The sequence below is a fragment of the Microtus pennsylvanicus genome, chromosome 14, assembly GCF_037038515.1.
Source record: "Microtus pennsylvanicus isolate mMicPen1 chromosome 14, mMicPen1.hap1, whole genome shotgun sequence".
NCBI lineage: Eukaryota > Metazoa > Chordata > Mammalia > Rodentia > Cricetidae > Microtus > Microtus pennsylvanicus.
The window spans coordinates 25,254,119-25,267,953 of NC_134592.1; the positions used below are offsets into that span (position 1 = coordinate 25,254,119).

The 13,835-nt window shown below is 44.0% G+C and overlaps 1 protein-coding gene and 1 pseudogene across 1 annotated transcript in view; both read left to right on the forward strand.

Annotated features, from left to right (window-relative positions):
• Ston2 (stonin 2) overlaps positions 1 to 13,835 on the forward strand; it is a 147,885-nt gene that overhangs the window by 67,057 nt on the left and 66,993 nt on the right. The window lies entirely within an intron of this gene.
• Positions 8,280 to 8,631, forward strand: LOC142835033 (cytochrome b-c1 complex subunit 7 pseudogene; annotated as a pseudogene).

A 13,835-nucleotide genomic window follows, 5' to 3' on the forward strand; every position in this document is an offset into this window, starting at 1 on the left:
TGCCTATACATAGTCTCACAGAAGGAAACACTGCAATTCAATCCCTCCCTCTCTGCTGCTCACCGGCCCTGTGCCTGGCCTGCTGTTAAAGCCAGTGCTAGGAACTCCAGTGAGCTGTGGGAAGGAGCACTGACAGAGCCTTCCACGGCGTTGATGCTGCTTTCTCTGCATCTCCCAGGAGCCTCGTGTAAACTTCTCTCATGCAGCTAATTCAGTGGAGGAGAGAGACTTAGGAGTCCCGCCAGACTGAGGCCATCTAGGAAGAAAGGACTCTGCTTACTTCTCCAGCACTATGTCTGGCACGTTGACATTCCACAGCGGAATTTTATGGAATAAAGTAATTATTTTAATACAGGGCTGAAGGGCCTTCATTTGCAAGCGTATTTTTTCAGTTATGTAGCTTTAAGTGTCTCTGTTCACTGAAGCACAATTACAGGACTAGGGAGAATTAAAAGGATGCAGTGAGGATGCTGGACATACAGTGAGGATGTCGCATGTGCACTGAGGATGCTGCATGTGCACTGAGGATGATGCATGTGCACTGAGGATGATGCATGTGCACTGAGGGTGCTGCACATACAGTGAGGATGCTACACATACAGTGAGGATGCTGCATGTGCACTGTGGGTGCTGCACATACAGTGAGGATGCTGCATGTGCACTGAGGATGCTGCACATACAGTGAGGATGCTACACATACAGTGAGGATGCTGCATGTGCACTGTGGGTGCTGCAATACAGTGAGGATGCTGCACATACAGTGAGGATGCTGCATGTGCACTGAGGATGCTGCATGTGCACTGTGGGTGCTGCAATACAGTGAGGATGCTGCACATACAGTGAGGATGCTGTATGTGCACTGAGGGTGCTGCATGTGCAGTGAAAATGTTGCACATGCAGTGAGGATGCAGAGAACAGTGACTGCCACTGTTCAGCTCGCTTTCCCCTTTGTCCTCAGTCTAGAACCCTGTCTTGGTTAGGGTCTCCATTACTGCGAAGAAACGCCATTACCACAGCAACTCTTATAAAGAAAACATTTAATTGAGGTGGCTTGCTTATAGTTTCAAAGGTTCAGCCCATTATCATCATGGCAGGAAAAATGGTAGTATTCAGACAGACATGGTGCTGGAGTAGTAGCTGAGAGTCTTATACCTTGCAGGCAGCAGGAAGTTGACTAAGACACTGGGGGTGGGTATCCTGAGCATAGGAAACCTCAAGGCCACCCCCTCAGTGATACACTTCCTCCAAGGCCATACCCACTCCAACAAAGCCACACCTCCTATATAACACCACTCCCTGTGAGATTATGGGAGCCAATTAGAAATTCAGAATCACTGAGAAAAAAAATAGCCCATTCAAACTACCACAAACCCCAGCCATGGATTGATGCTACCCACACTTAAGGTAGGTTTTTCCACCTCAGGTAACCTAGTCTATTAACTCCCTTACAAGCATGCACAGAGGTTTGTCTCCAAGGTGACTACAGATCCTGTCAAGTGGACAATACTAAATCTCACACCAACAGAACAAGATGTTTGTTTCCATAGCGCTTCTTAGTAGCAATGGATCCCTCAAAATACCATATGTCATTGATACCTAACTGAGGATGGTTACAGACCTCATCAACACATTGTATTGATAGTATTAGCACATTATCACAGTTATATTCATGCTACTTCAGAAGGTTTTTGAAATCTATTTTTAATGTTTATTATTTCAGTATAGTTTTTTTTTTAAATATTTATTTATTTATTTATTTATTATGTATACAATATTCTGTGTGTATGCCTGAAGGCCAGAAGAGGGCGCCAGACCTCTTTACAGGTGGTTGTGAGCCACCATGTGGTTGCTGGGAATTGAACTCAGGACCTTTGGAAGAGCAGGCAATGCTCTTAACCAGTGAGCCATCTCTCCAGCCCCCAGTATAGTTTTTTGTAAGTCTTACATTCTTAAAGTTAGTGAATTGCCCCGAAAAGGAGTCAATAGGTCTTATGCATTATTTGTTTGTTTATTTTAGATAGGGTCTGACTGTGTAGCCCTGGCTGGCCTGGACCTCACAGAGATCTGTTTGCCTCTGCCTTCAGAATTCTGGGATTGAAGGTGTGCACTACTACACCTGGCCCTCAGTGGGTCTTACCAGACTGACAGAGGGTCTATGGAATCCTGGTTTGTTGACGCTCTGGTACTTTTCAGTGAAACTAGGTGTAATTTTACATTAGATGATTCAATCATCCCACAAACGGGGCTATCTATATGCTACCACTGGCCTGGGACCTGGCTCTATGAGGATGAACATAACGTAACATAACCAATAGCTTTGGTGTGCAAACAGCTGTGGATGTATCTGAAAGTAGGTCGAGATAATGAGAGAGAGGGAGGGAGGGAGGGAGGGAGGGAGGGAGGGAAAGAGGGAGAGAGTGCCTCTTTGATAGGAAAGGTTAGGAGAATCACAAGGAAATAGCAAGGAGGCAAGGGGGCTTCCTCCAAAGCTGTGAGACAGGAAGGTTCTCCAGAGAGCCATTTCAATGCAGCAGCTTACTGAGCTTGAAGGAAGGCCTTAAAATCAGAGAAAGCATAGCGAGTTCAGGAACTTGGCTCCTCTGATTAAACCATACTGCTTATTCATCCTGAATGGTGAGAGGGTTACCTAGTCAGTGCTCCTCTGGACCATGCTCCCCTCTACAGTAGTAACCTTTGGCCACATGTTGCTAAGTAGTAACCTTTGGCCACATGTTGCTAATGAGCTCTTAAGATGTGGCTGTGGGAAATAACTTAATTTTTCTTTTTAATTAATTTAAATTTAAAGAGCTGTAAGTAAGTGGTGGATACATAACTGGCTGGATCTTAAACTCAAGGCAGGGACAGACAACATAGGACTTTGGAGGCAAATTCATACTAAAGAGTTTTAAATAGCCAGGCGGTGGCGGCACACACCTTTAATCCTAGCACTCAGGAGGCAGAGGCCAGCAGATCTCTGAGTTTGAGACCAGCCTGGTCTACAGAGAGAGTTGCAGGACAACCAGGGCTATATAAAGAGACCTGTCTGGGGTGGTGGGGAAAGAGTGAAATATGTCTAAGAGTGCCATCCATTAAAGGTCTGAAAGCTGTGGATGAATGATATCTGCAGAATTGGAAAATACTGCGCTGAGATAGATTATATTAGCCACCAGGACAGGATGCAGGGGATGTGAAAGTCCCCTCCATATGCTGTGAATACCACTGGTTAATAAAGAAGCTGTCTTAAGCCTGGCAGGCTTAAGAATAGAGGTTGGCAGGGAAAACTAAACTAAATGCTGGGAGAAAGAAGGCAGAGTCAGGGAGATGCCATGTAGCCACCGCCAGGAACAGACGAGCCAAAACTTTGCTGGTAAGCCACAGCCACGCAGCAATACACAGATTAATAAAATTAAGTTAGATTAAGATGTAAGAGCTAGACAATAAAAAGAGCTAATAGGCCAAGCAGTGATTTAATTAATACAGTTTCTGTGTAGTTGTTTGGGGAGTCTGGGCAGCTGGGAAACAAACAAGCAGCCTTCTCACAACAATAGATGGTGGTCTGGACCAGAGACTGGACAGGATTAAAGAAAACTGGAGTCAAAAGCACTTCAGAGGGACAGGATTTCAAACAGGTTCCCCTGTTATGTTTCAGAAATGTCCATTTCTATGTGTCTGCTCTTGTTCCTAATCCTGAATAATCTTCCCTCCCAATACACACATGACAAACTCCCACTGATTAAGATGGAATTCAAGAGCTGTTTTCCTCCCATGAAGTTCTTTCTCTGTGAGAAGCATGGTCCTACAGACTGGAGTTCCTTTCATTCTTTATTTTACGTGTGTGTGTGTGCGTGCGTGCGTGCGTGCGTGCGTGCGTGCGTGCGTGTGTGTGTGATGTGATGTGAAAAGGGCATGCTTGGTTCAGAACATGTGTCAGAGGTCAGGGACAGCATCTAGTCAGCCTCAGTTCTCTGTGATTTGTTCCATGTCACGAGTGCTCTACCTGTTCCTACCTTGGAACAAAGAGGGCATTTTACTTGGATATCATCTTCCTATCATATTCCAGGATCTAAGAAGCAGTTCCTCAGACATTTTCATGGAGACACTTCCTTTCTGTTATACTGTCAGCATTATACTCCTGCTTCCAGCCTGAGAAATTAAAGGAAAGCTAATTTTAAAAAATTAATATTATTATTATTTGTGGTAGTATCAAAGAGTTCCACAATAGCCCAGAATGGAGTATAACAAAGGTTTATTTATTTGGGAATAAACTCACAGTAAGGATAGCAATCCACAATCCTTTGCATGCACTGGGAACTGGAACCAAATCCAGCAGAAAAAGGAGCTGCACATGCTTTTTGTCTGCACTTATAGTGCATGAGACCACGCCCAAACTGGACCAGTGTTTTATTAGCTGAAGGAGTTCCCACAACAATTATCATTATCATTATTATTATTGATTTTGGGGACAGGGTTTCTCTGTGTAGCCCTAGCTATCCTGGAAGTCACTATGTAGACCAGGCTGACCTTGAACTCACAGATATCTGAAGGCATAAGTCACAAACAATGCCACACCAGTTTAGAATTATAATTAATAGGGTGGTATTTATTTAAAGGGGAAAAAACTTACAGATCACCATCCCAGACAACAGCCCTCTGCACAACCAGAAAGGGAGTCTAGTCGCCGGTGGAGCAGGAAGTGAAGAGAGAGAGGAGAGGGAAGTGGCCGCTTTTTTAAAGGGAGAGAGACCACGCCCCAATGGGCTGGTATCTCAGCGGATATAGGCTGGAGCAGAAGGACCTCCCGCAACAGATATCTGCCTGCCTCTGCCTCCCAAGTGCTGGGATTAAAGGCGGGAGCCACCACAGCCCAGCAATTCTGAATTATTTTATTGGGAGTTTTAAATGTAGATACTTTTTAAATAAGTGACCAAATATACATGAGAAGGATAGTGTCGGATGTGTTAAGGAGTTTTTCAGATAAACAAGATAACAAAATTGATTTAAATGAAATTACAATTTGCTCACTAAAACTTTCATACAAACCATTCAACATCCAGAAAATTCAGACATCAGAAAGAATTATAAGCTATGCTATTTTTAAATGCTAAAATGTTAAACTTAATAAAATATCCATAGATATAAAGTTCTGATGCCATAGTTGGTGGTATATAATCCTTTACCAATTTTTTATTATTATCTTATTTAAATAGTGCCAAAGCTTTTCTGAATAAGCGTCTTTTTACTTGGACATGGAATCATAGTGATTGGTAGTGTTTTGTTTTGTTTAATTTGATGCTGGGATTGCATCCAGGAGTTCACATATGCTAAACACATGCTGTATTATACCCCAACCCATTTAGTTCCTTTTTTAAAAGTTGTTTGAAACAGCGTCTTCCTGTATAGCCCAGGCTGACTTCAGCCTCAAGGCAGTTCTCCCAGAGGCTGGGATATAGGTGTATGCTATCATTCCTGGCTCCCATTTGGACTCTTTGGGTATCATAGCCTTTTAAAGTAAAAACAGACTTAAAAGTTTGGCCAAGTACAATGGTGCATGACTTTACTTCCAACATTCCAGAGGCAGAGGCAGGAGGCTCACCATGAGTTAAAAGCCAGCCTGATCAGGCCTAGAGAGATGACTCAGTGGTTAAGAGCACTGACTGCTCTTCCAGAGGACCTGGGTTCAATTCCTAGCACCCACATGGCAGCTCACAACTATCTATACTCTAGTTTTAGGGATCTAACACCCATGACAAAACACCAATGTACATAAAATATACATAAATTTTTTTTAAAAAAAGCCAGCCTGGTCTACATAGGTAGCTAAGACCTTAAAAGTGATTATCTAGTAGAATTTCTGCATTTCACAAACAAAAACACCAATGCCTAGGATATATCATGAGCAGAACCCCACTTTATACCTCATCCATTTGGTGAATCATGTTGTAACCTGAGAGACTGGTCAAGGGAGCATGGGTAGGCTGCTGTCTTATGGTTTTCTATTGCTGTGGAAAGTCACCATGACCATGGCAACTCTTATAAATGAGAACGTTTAACTGAGGGGGCTTGCTTACAGTTTCAAAGGTTCAATCCATTATCATTTTATGGAGCTTGGTAGCAAGCAGGCAGACACTGTGCTAGAGCTGAGTCCTACATCTTTACTCAGAGGCAATAGGAAGTTAGCTGAGTATCACACTGCGAGAAGCTTGAACAAAAGAGACCTCAAAGCCCACCCCAACAGTGATACACTTCCTCCAAAAAGGCCTCACCTCCTAATAGTGCCACTCCCTTTGGAGGCCATTTTCTTTCAATCCACCATAACTGCCCTTCATTTCATTACTCTCTAAAAGTTGCCCTCCAACCCCTCCAAAAATTTGATTACCTTTCTTTTGTTAAAATAATTTATTTAACTTTATTATTTTATATGTGTTGGTATGAAGGTGTCAGATCCCCTGGAACTGGCATTTGTGAGCTTCCATGTGGGTGCTGGGAACTGAACCAGGGTCCCCTAGCAGCCAGTGCTCCTAACTGTTGACCCATCTCTCCAGCCCCCTAGATTACCTTTCTTGAGGTTTTAATTCACTCATACAAAAGATAAAAGGTGGACCAATGACTGTGAAAATCCTCCCAGAATACAAATATATTTTGCCCTTAATAGCAAGTTTGACATCATGAATATTTGGTCATAGAAAGTCTTTTGACTTCCAAGTTCATATATGTTAGATTCTGTACCACTTCTGCTGATACTGACGCACTATGGGGGAAAGTCTTAGTCTTTCTGTCTCTGGGGCCTCTTGTGTGGAAACCTGCAGTCCCTTTTCCTGTTGGAGGTGAGTTGAAACTCTACACGGGAGAACCTTTCTCGGCCTCCTGGCTTCAACTTTCAGCCCTCCCTTCCATTCTCAAATGACTCACATTTTCAAAAAGCTCCTTGTGGATTATATATGAACACAGATTCCCCCCCCCCCACACACACAACAATAAAATGACAGTTGGTTTTCATTTTCCTTCAAGGGAATGCATGAGTTCATAGCTTAACCTTGGTCAAGTGACAAACATGGCAAGCAGCCCAGGAGGCAAAGCTTCCAGAAGAGTTAGAATTCATTGCTCTTGACTTGAGTTGTCATGAGACTAACAAACAAATTGATGCTGTCGCCTTGCAGCACATCTGGCAACACAGATAACCACCACAGACAGAATGGTGGACGTTAACATATTTTCCCTCTCTGGTAGCAGCACCTAAAGTGATCATTATTCCTCTTGTCTTTTCTGTGAACTTGATAGTTGACTTTCTCTTAGTCATTTGTGGAATACAGTGTGTATTTGTTGACCAGGGTTGCTGTAACAAAATACTACCAGCTGGCTGGCTTATGCAACAGAAAGGTATTTTCTCACAGTTCTCCAAAATCAAGATGCCGGTAAAGTTGATTTTTCCCCCTTTTTCCTGAGGTCCAACTTCTTGACTTGCAGGTGCCCATCCTTCTTTGTGTATGTATATTGTTCTCCTTGTGTGCGTCCCTGTGATGGATTGAGTGAGCAGTGTTCCCAAGGTTTTTTAAAACTTGGCCCCTGTGTTGGTTTGAATAGAGGAATAGCCCCACATACAATAGGGTTCATATATTTTAATGCTTAAGGAGTGGCATTAGGAGGTATGGTCTTGTTGGAGTGGGTGTGGCCTTGTTGGGTAGGTGTGACTCTGTTGGTGTGTGTTGGAGACCAGCCTAGACAAATATACCTTTTGCCAGGGTAGGGGCATTGGAATTTAGAAATATTAATAAAGAATTCAGGAACTGAAGAGATGGCTCAGTGGTTAAGAGCACTGACTGCTCTTCCAGAGGACCTGGGTTCAATTCCCAGCACCCACATGGCAGCTCACAACTGTCTGAAGATCCAGTTGCAGGGGATCTGACACCTTTACACCAATGCACATAAAAAATAAAGTTAAAAAAAATGAATTCAAAGACACAAAAATAGTAAGACAGAAAAATGTAGAATAGTATTGGAAGGGAGTTCCAGTGAGTACTGAAATTGCCCGCATTTATTTTCCAGTTTGCTTAAAATACCCAGACCCCAAGAGGTAGGAGTAAGATTAAAAGAAAAAAAAACTGCATTAACATGGTACAAGGAAATGAACGGACTAGTTGGAGGTCGCGGGCTACATCCATAGTTAAACATTCTGTTGCTAGAACAAAACAAGTCACGCTCGCTCAGGTCATCACGGCGGGCAGACCTACTGTGTGGTAATTATAGTTGCAGCATCCAGCAAGTGGCTGGATGGTTTTTCAAAAGCGGTATTATAATGCTGCTGGATTCAACAAACTGGGTTTAATGCGAGGTGATACACTACATGAGACTGAAGATGTGAAAGAAGCCATAAGAAGGCTTCCTGAGCATCTTTATAATGACAGAATGTTTCGAATTAAGCGGCATCAGATCTTGCCTAAGGAGCAGTGGCCAAAATATGAGGAGGACAAATTCTACCTTAAATTCTATCTGAAAGAAGTTATTCGGGAAAGAAGAGAGAAAGAAGAATGGGCAAAGAAGTGATCTTGTAATTGAGATCTGTGGATGTGCCTGGTCTCAACATATTTTTATGAAGTTGTTTCAACCCGAATCACAATTAAAGAATTATTTGTTTTGCAGATACCTCACTTTAAATAAATGTGTATTGAAGCCAAAAAAACAAAAAACAAAAAGAAAAACAAACAAGTCACGCTCACACAGCGTTTCTCAGCCGGGCGGTAGTGGCGCATGCCTTTAATCCCAGCACTTGGGAGGCAGAGGCAGGTGGATCTCTGTGAGTTTTAGGCCAGCCTAGTCTACAAAAGTGAGTTCCAGGACAGGTTCCAAACCTACAAAGAAACCCTGTCTCTAAAAACAAAAAGAAAACAAAACAAAAAAACAAAACATAAAAAAGACAGGGTTTCTCTGTGTGGCAGTCATAGCTGTCCTGGAACTAGCTCTTGTAGATCAGGCTGGCCTCGAACTCACAGAGATCCACTTGCCTCTACCTCCCAAGTGCTGGGATTAAAATGCATCATTTTGTTGTTGTTGTTTGTTTGTTTGTTTTGTTTTGTTTTTCAAAACATGGTATCACTACATAACTCTAGCTGTCCTGGAACTCACTATGTAGACCAGGCTGGTCTTGAACTCACAGAGATCTACCTACCTCTGCCTCCCGAGTGCTGGGATTAAGGGTGTGCACCAGGCTGCCTGACAAGCAGCGCTATTTATATTAACGAAAGCAAACAATTACAGCCCAGATTCCAAGTATCAAATGAAATGCTGTGTAGGCCTGACAAGTATCCCAATTACATTGTTCACGGAAAAGGAAGGTTACTGTCCAGTATTGTTGAGCACTCTTCTAATTCTAGCATTGGGGTGTTTAATGCAGGAAGGTCATGAGTTTGAAGGCAGCCTGGACTGTATAGCAGGTTCAGGCCACCCCATGATGAATAATAAGCCCCAGGTCACATATACGGGTGGTCTCTCTTATTCTTTCAGTTCACATGACTGAGGGGAGGACTCACCCAACTGGTGACTGGCATTACACTACAGGACTGGGATCAAAGCTCTCCTGAGAGAGCTGGGAGAAAGAATGAAAGGAAAGGGGTTCGTATCCACTCAGGACCCCCATGACCAAGTTCTCAGCACGAAGGAGATTTATTTCTCTCAGAAGGACAAAGGGCAGGGGATATGGGACAAATACAGGAGATAGAGGAAGAGGGAGAAGGGGAAGGGAGCAATGGAGTGGGGAAGGGATATTGGTCCTGGAGGACAAAGGACTGCATCTGGATGGGGAGGAGACAGATGTGGCCCATAGACAAATGTCAGTTTATAAAGGTACAAGGGGAAACCCTGTGTTAGGATGAGGTGTTTAATTTTAGTTGGGCATGTGAGCTAAGTGAGCCAAAGGGGACTTTTGATTGCCAGACTTCAATACTTTAATAGCTGAACCGTGGTAGTCAAACTCAGGAGGAAGAAGTGGGCGAATAAGGGACTAGACCTTGGGGCAGCTTTAGGAATGCAATCTAATGGTTTTTACCAAGGCAACAGGAATGGGGGAGAAGGGCAAGGCCTGCCAGAGCCATGCTTACTACACTCGAGTCATGAGAGTCCCTTCAGAGAGGAACCAGGTCCCTTCCCCAGGATGGGTTGACTCAAGCAGCACCTTAGTTTGCACCTGTGTGTGTGTCCCTGGAGACTTAATACTTCCCTTCTATCATTCGCTGCAGAAGTGGGAGGGAAGGGACCTTTCCCACTTTGGTAGGGCACAGCCCTGAACTCTTCTTTGCACCGGGTATCTACTGTGGGATAGGCTGTTTCATGTCTCTGCTCTTTCCAACACGACTAGTTAATCTTTACTTTCAACTCTTGGACTTTGCTTTCCTTCTTTAATCGTTCAGTCCTGGTGACTAAGAAAGATATCATTTCTGGTGAAAACATTCACTTTGCCTCTCAGTGACCTAATAATCATATCCCCACCATCCCCACCACCACCACCCACCGCCCATGCAACAGGACATTGCTCTCACCCTGTGGATATCAGGCTTTACCATGTGACTTGCTTTGGGGCTACAGAAGAACAGCTGTATGGGTTGCTGGCAGCAGCAAGAGCCATGTGCTCCCTTTGTCCTGTCAGAGCCGAGCATTACTGCCCTCCACACCCGCTACTCTCACACCCTGGCTTGACCTCTGTTCCACACCCACCTTTACATGTACTCGTGCCCACTTTAGATAGTGTCTTGTGTGACTAGGTATAAATTGGGAGGCTAATATGGGAAGTGGCACAGAGCATGACATCAGAATAGCCGTTCTAACCTGTGGTATACGGGGTTTGGGACTGGGCAAATGTGTGTTTAGTGGTGTTCTCTGGGTGATGCTTTTGTTTGCGAATTAATTACAGTACAATGACTTTATTGAATAAAAAAATAAGGTCTTTTTAACATATTTAAAACTTCAGGTTTTTTGTTTTGTGGGTTGGTTTTTGCCTCTGCTTTGGGATTCTTTGTTCCTTCTTTGTTCCTGTTCCTGCAACTGCTGTTGAACTTGGCTTGTGGTTTCCCTTTACAATGGGCCCAAATACCATCCCTGATAAGCACCCCTGGGACGTCTGCATAGATTTATTAAGTGCTCTCATAAGTGATAGATAACCCAATTTTATTCTCAGCATGGAATACTTCACCTCTGAGAGTTGAGCTATGTGAATGTCTGGCTACCAACACCCAGATGTCCACCAGATGCCTGAACGCTCTATGATTTAACTCCATTCTGGCTCGGGAAATAGAATAATGACCCAAAGGTGTTACTCAGACCCATGATCACTCGTCCATCAGGTGTCAGTCACTAGGGTGCCAGCTAGATATCTGTCTGGCTAGGCATAAATTGGGGGTTCCCGTGACCTCTACTTTGAGTTTGATTAATTAGCTACATCCTGTCACGGAACTTAGGGAAATAATACTCTGTGACCCTGGCCAGTTTAGTATAAAGGTTAAAAACCAGGTGGAAGAAATGATAGGCTAACATGGGAAGTGGCACAGAGCCTTTGTGCCCTCTCTGGGCATGCTACCTCCCAGAAACCTCTTCATGTGAAATCACCTTTGGGGGATTTGTGGAGGCTTCACTAAGTGGACGTGGATTTTGACAACACCGGTGGCTATTGGTGATCAACCCAGGCTTCAGTCCGTACCCTACCAGAGTTCCGGGAGACTCTGATCACATGGTTAGTTCTCCTGAGGCTCTCCAGGAGTCTACCCAGAGTCACCTCATTAAAACAAAAAATTCAGTCACTCTGAGGAATCCAAGGAATTTAGAAGTTCAGTGTCAAGAAGTGGGCCCAAGGACCAATCCTTAGAACAAAACATTTTTCTCCTACAAGGGTTCTAGGAGTCCTGCCTGGGAAAACGGGGCAAAGACTGTATATAAATGTATGCCACAATAGCCTCCTTACACGTACACGCTAGTGCCTCGAGGTGGGACCCAGTTCTGTCACAGCCAATCACCACATCCCCACTGCGTTGCCCAGAACGCTCTGTGTTCTCGTGGTCATGCCTGCCATCCTTGCTGCTGAGGGCTCTTTTGCTTGCTGTTCTTTGTCTAGAGGCCTGTACCTGCCGACTTCCGTCCGATCACTGCTTACCCAATTTCTATGTTCCTGAATATAGCCTTCCCAGACTGTTCCATTTAGGCAGGGTCTCCTTGCTATACTTAATCTTGGCCTCTTTGTCCTTCTTTTCCTCCATTGCACTCACCCGTCCTTGCAATTGCACTTGCATACCGGCACTCTCTTGCACATACCTGCACACAGATACATATAATTAACAATAAATCATTTAAAATATTTTGACATTCTTGAGGTCCATAGTCACAATCTGGTGTTCTTTTCCTTTAGGCCCCTTCTCTGTTATCCTGCTAGATAGATATACATTCCCCATCTGACTGTGTTAGCCGGCAGATTCCTCGTACCCCTAGGACCTCTGTCTTCTTGGGAGGGGAAGAAGAAAACTGTACTGTTATGCACATCCCTCCAGGTCCAGCTCCCCCTGCACACCTCATTAAGTGGAAACCACAGACTGGGATGTGTGAGAGGGTCATGATGAACGCTTGTCTGAGAACTAAGATATGGAAGTAGAGACAATTGAAGGCATCTCTGAGGCCGAGCGTTCTGATGTTGCCTCCCCCAGCATATTAGGGGGGAGAGGGTTGCAACCACTATTTGATAGTGTCTAGAAGCTTGATCAAGGGTCCCATTTCAACTATTCAAAGCTGGAGAGTGAACTTAGGACATTATCTCCTCCTTCTCTGTTCTGGAAGGTTTTATCATGTGTGGTGGATCTCAAATTGTGTCCTCATATTTAAGCAAATGAAGAAAAGGAAAAAAGTCAAGAAAGAAAAAATTAACAGTCTTTCAAAAAACCTAATATCACTTCTTTACACACACTTCAGAGCCTCTGGACTCTAGCACAGAGGATTGGGGTACTGGAGAGGCACATTGCTTAGGCCACTGGGGTGGATCAGGAACCTATAGCGTCTCACTAGGATTTGCAGGGTCTTGGTCCCCTCTGGTCCCAGTGACACACTGGAGCCTTGGCTCACATTCTAACTAAGGATCGTAAGAGACATAGGTGCCATGCAGCAACAGCCTGACTGAAGAACTTCTTTGGCTTTGCAACAGAAACACTGGGGAAGGCACCTCTAACCACCCACTTCCAAGAAGACAGGAAGGAGTTTCAGAACAGATATTCAGAACCAAGCTTTGTCTTCAGACAGAAATCTGAATGTCACCTATAATGACAGTTATTTCTCCTTCAGACTTTTGAATGACATATAACTTCCTGACAAGGATGAAAATATAACTGTAGAACCTGTTAAAAGTTAGACAGCCATGTTTATGCTAAGTAGCTCCATGTCATAAAATACGAAGTCATTACTAGTGACATGAAGGGGTGACCGGCCAATATTACAAGTGTACCCTGAGTTCTCACTTCAGTGGTCCATGCCTGTAAGACTTACTCTCTGGGGAGTACCCCATTCCAAGTTCACACAATATTGTGGTGAGCTGCGTGTCCTACAGCCATCAACTACCTGTTCGAATACTTCCTTTGCTTTTCTGAAGTTGTTTGGCCTCATGAAACATCTCTGAGGTTTAGAGTTTCTTTCATCTGCAAAATTAAAACAGGAAATGGCAAGAAGTTGCTGTGGAGTGTGTCACTTTTCTTGTTCTATTGATAAAATAACGGGAAAAAAAGGACAAAGTAGAAAGGCTACTGGGGCGGGGGGCATAGTGCATGCCTTCCCAACACTTGGGAGGCAGAGGCAGGGACATCTCTTAGTTCAAGGCC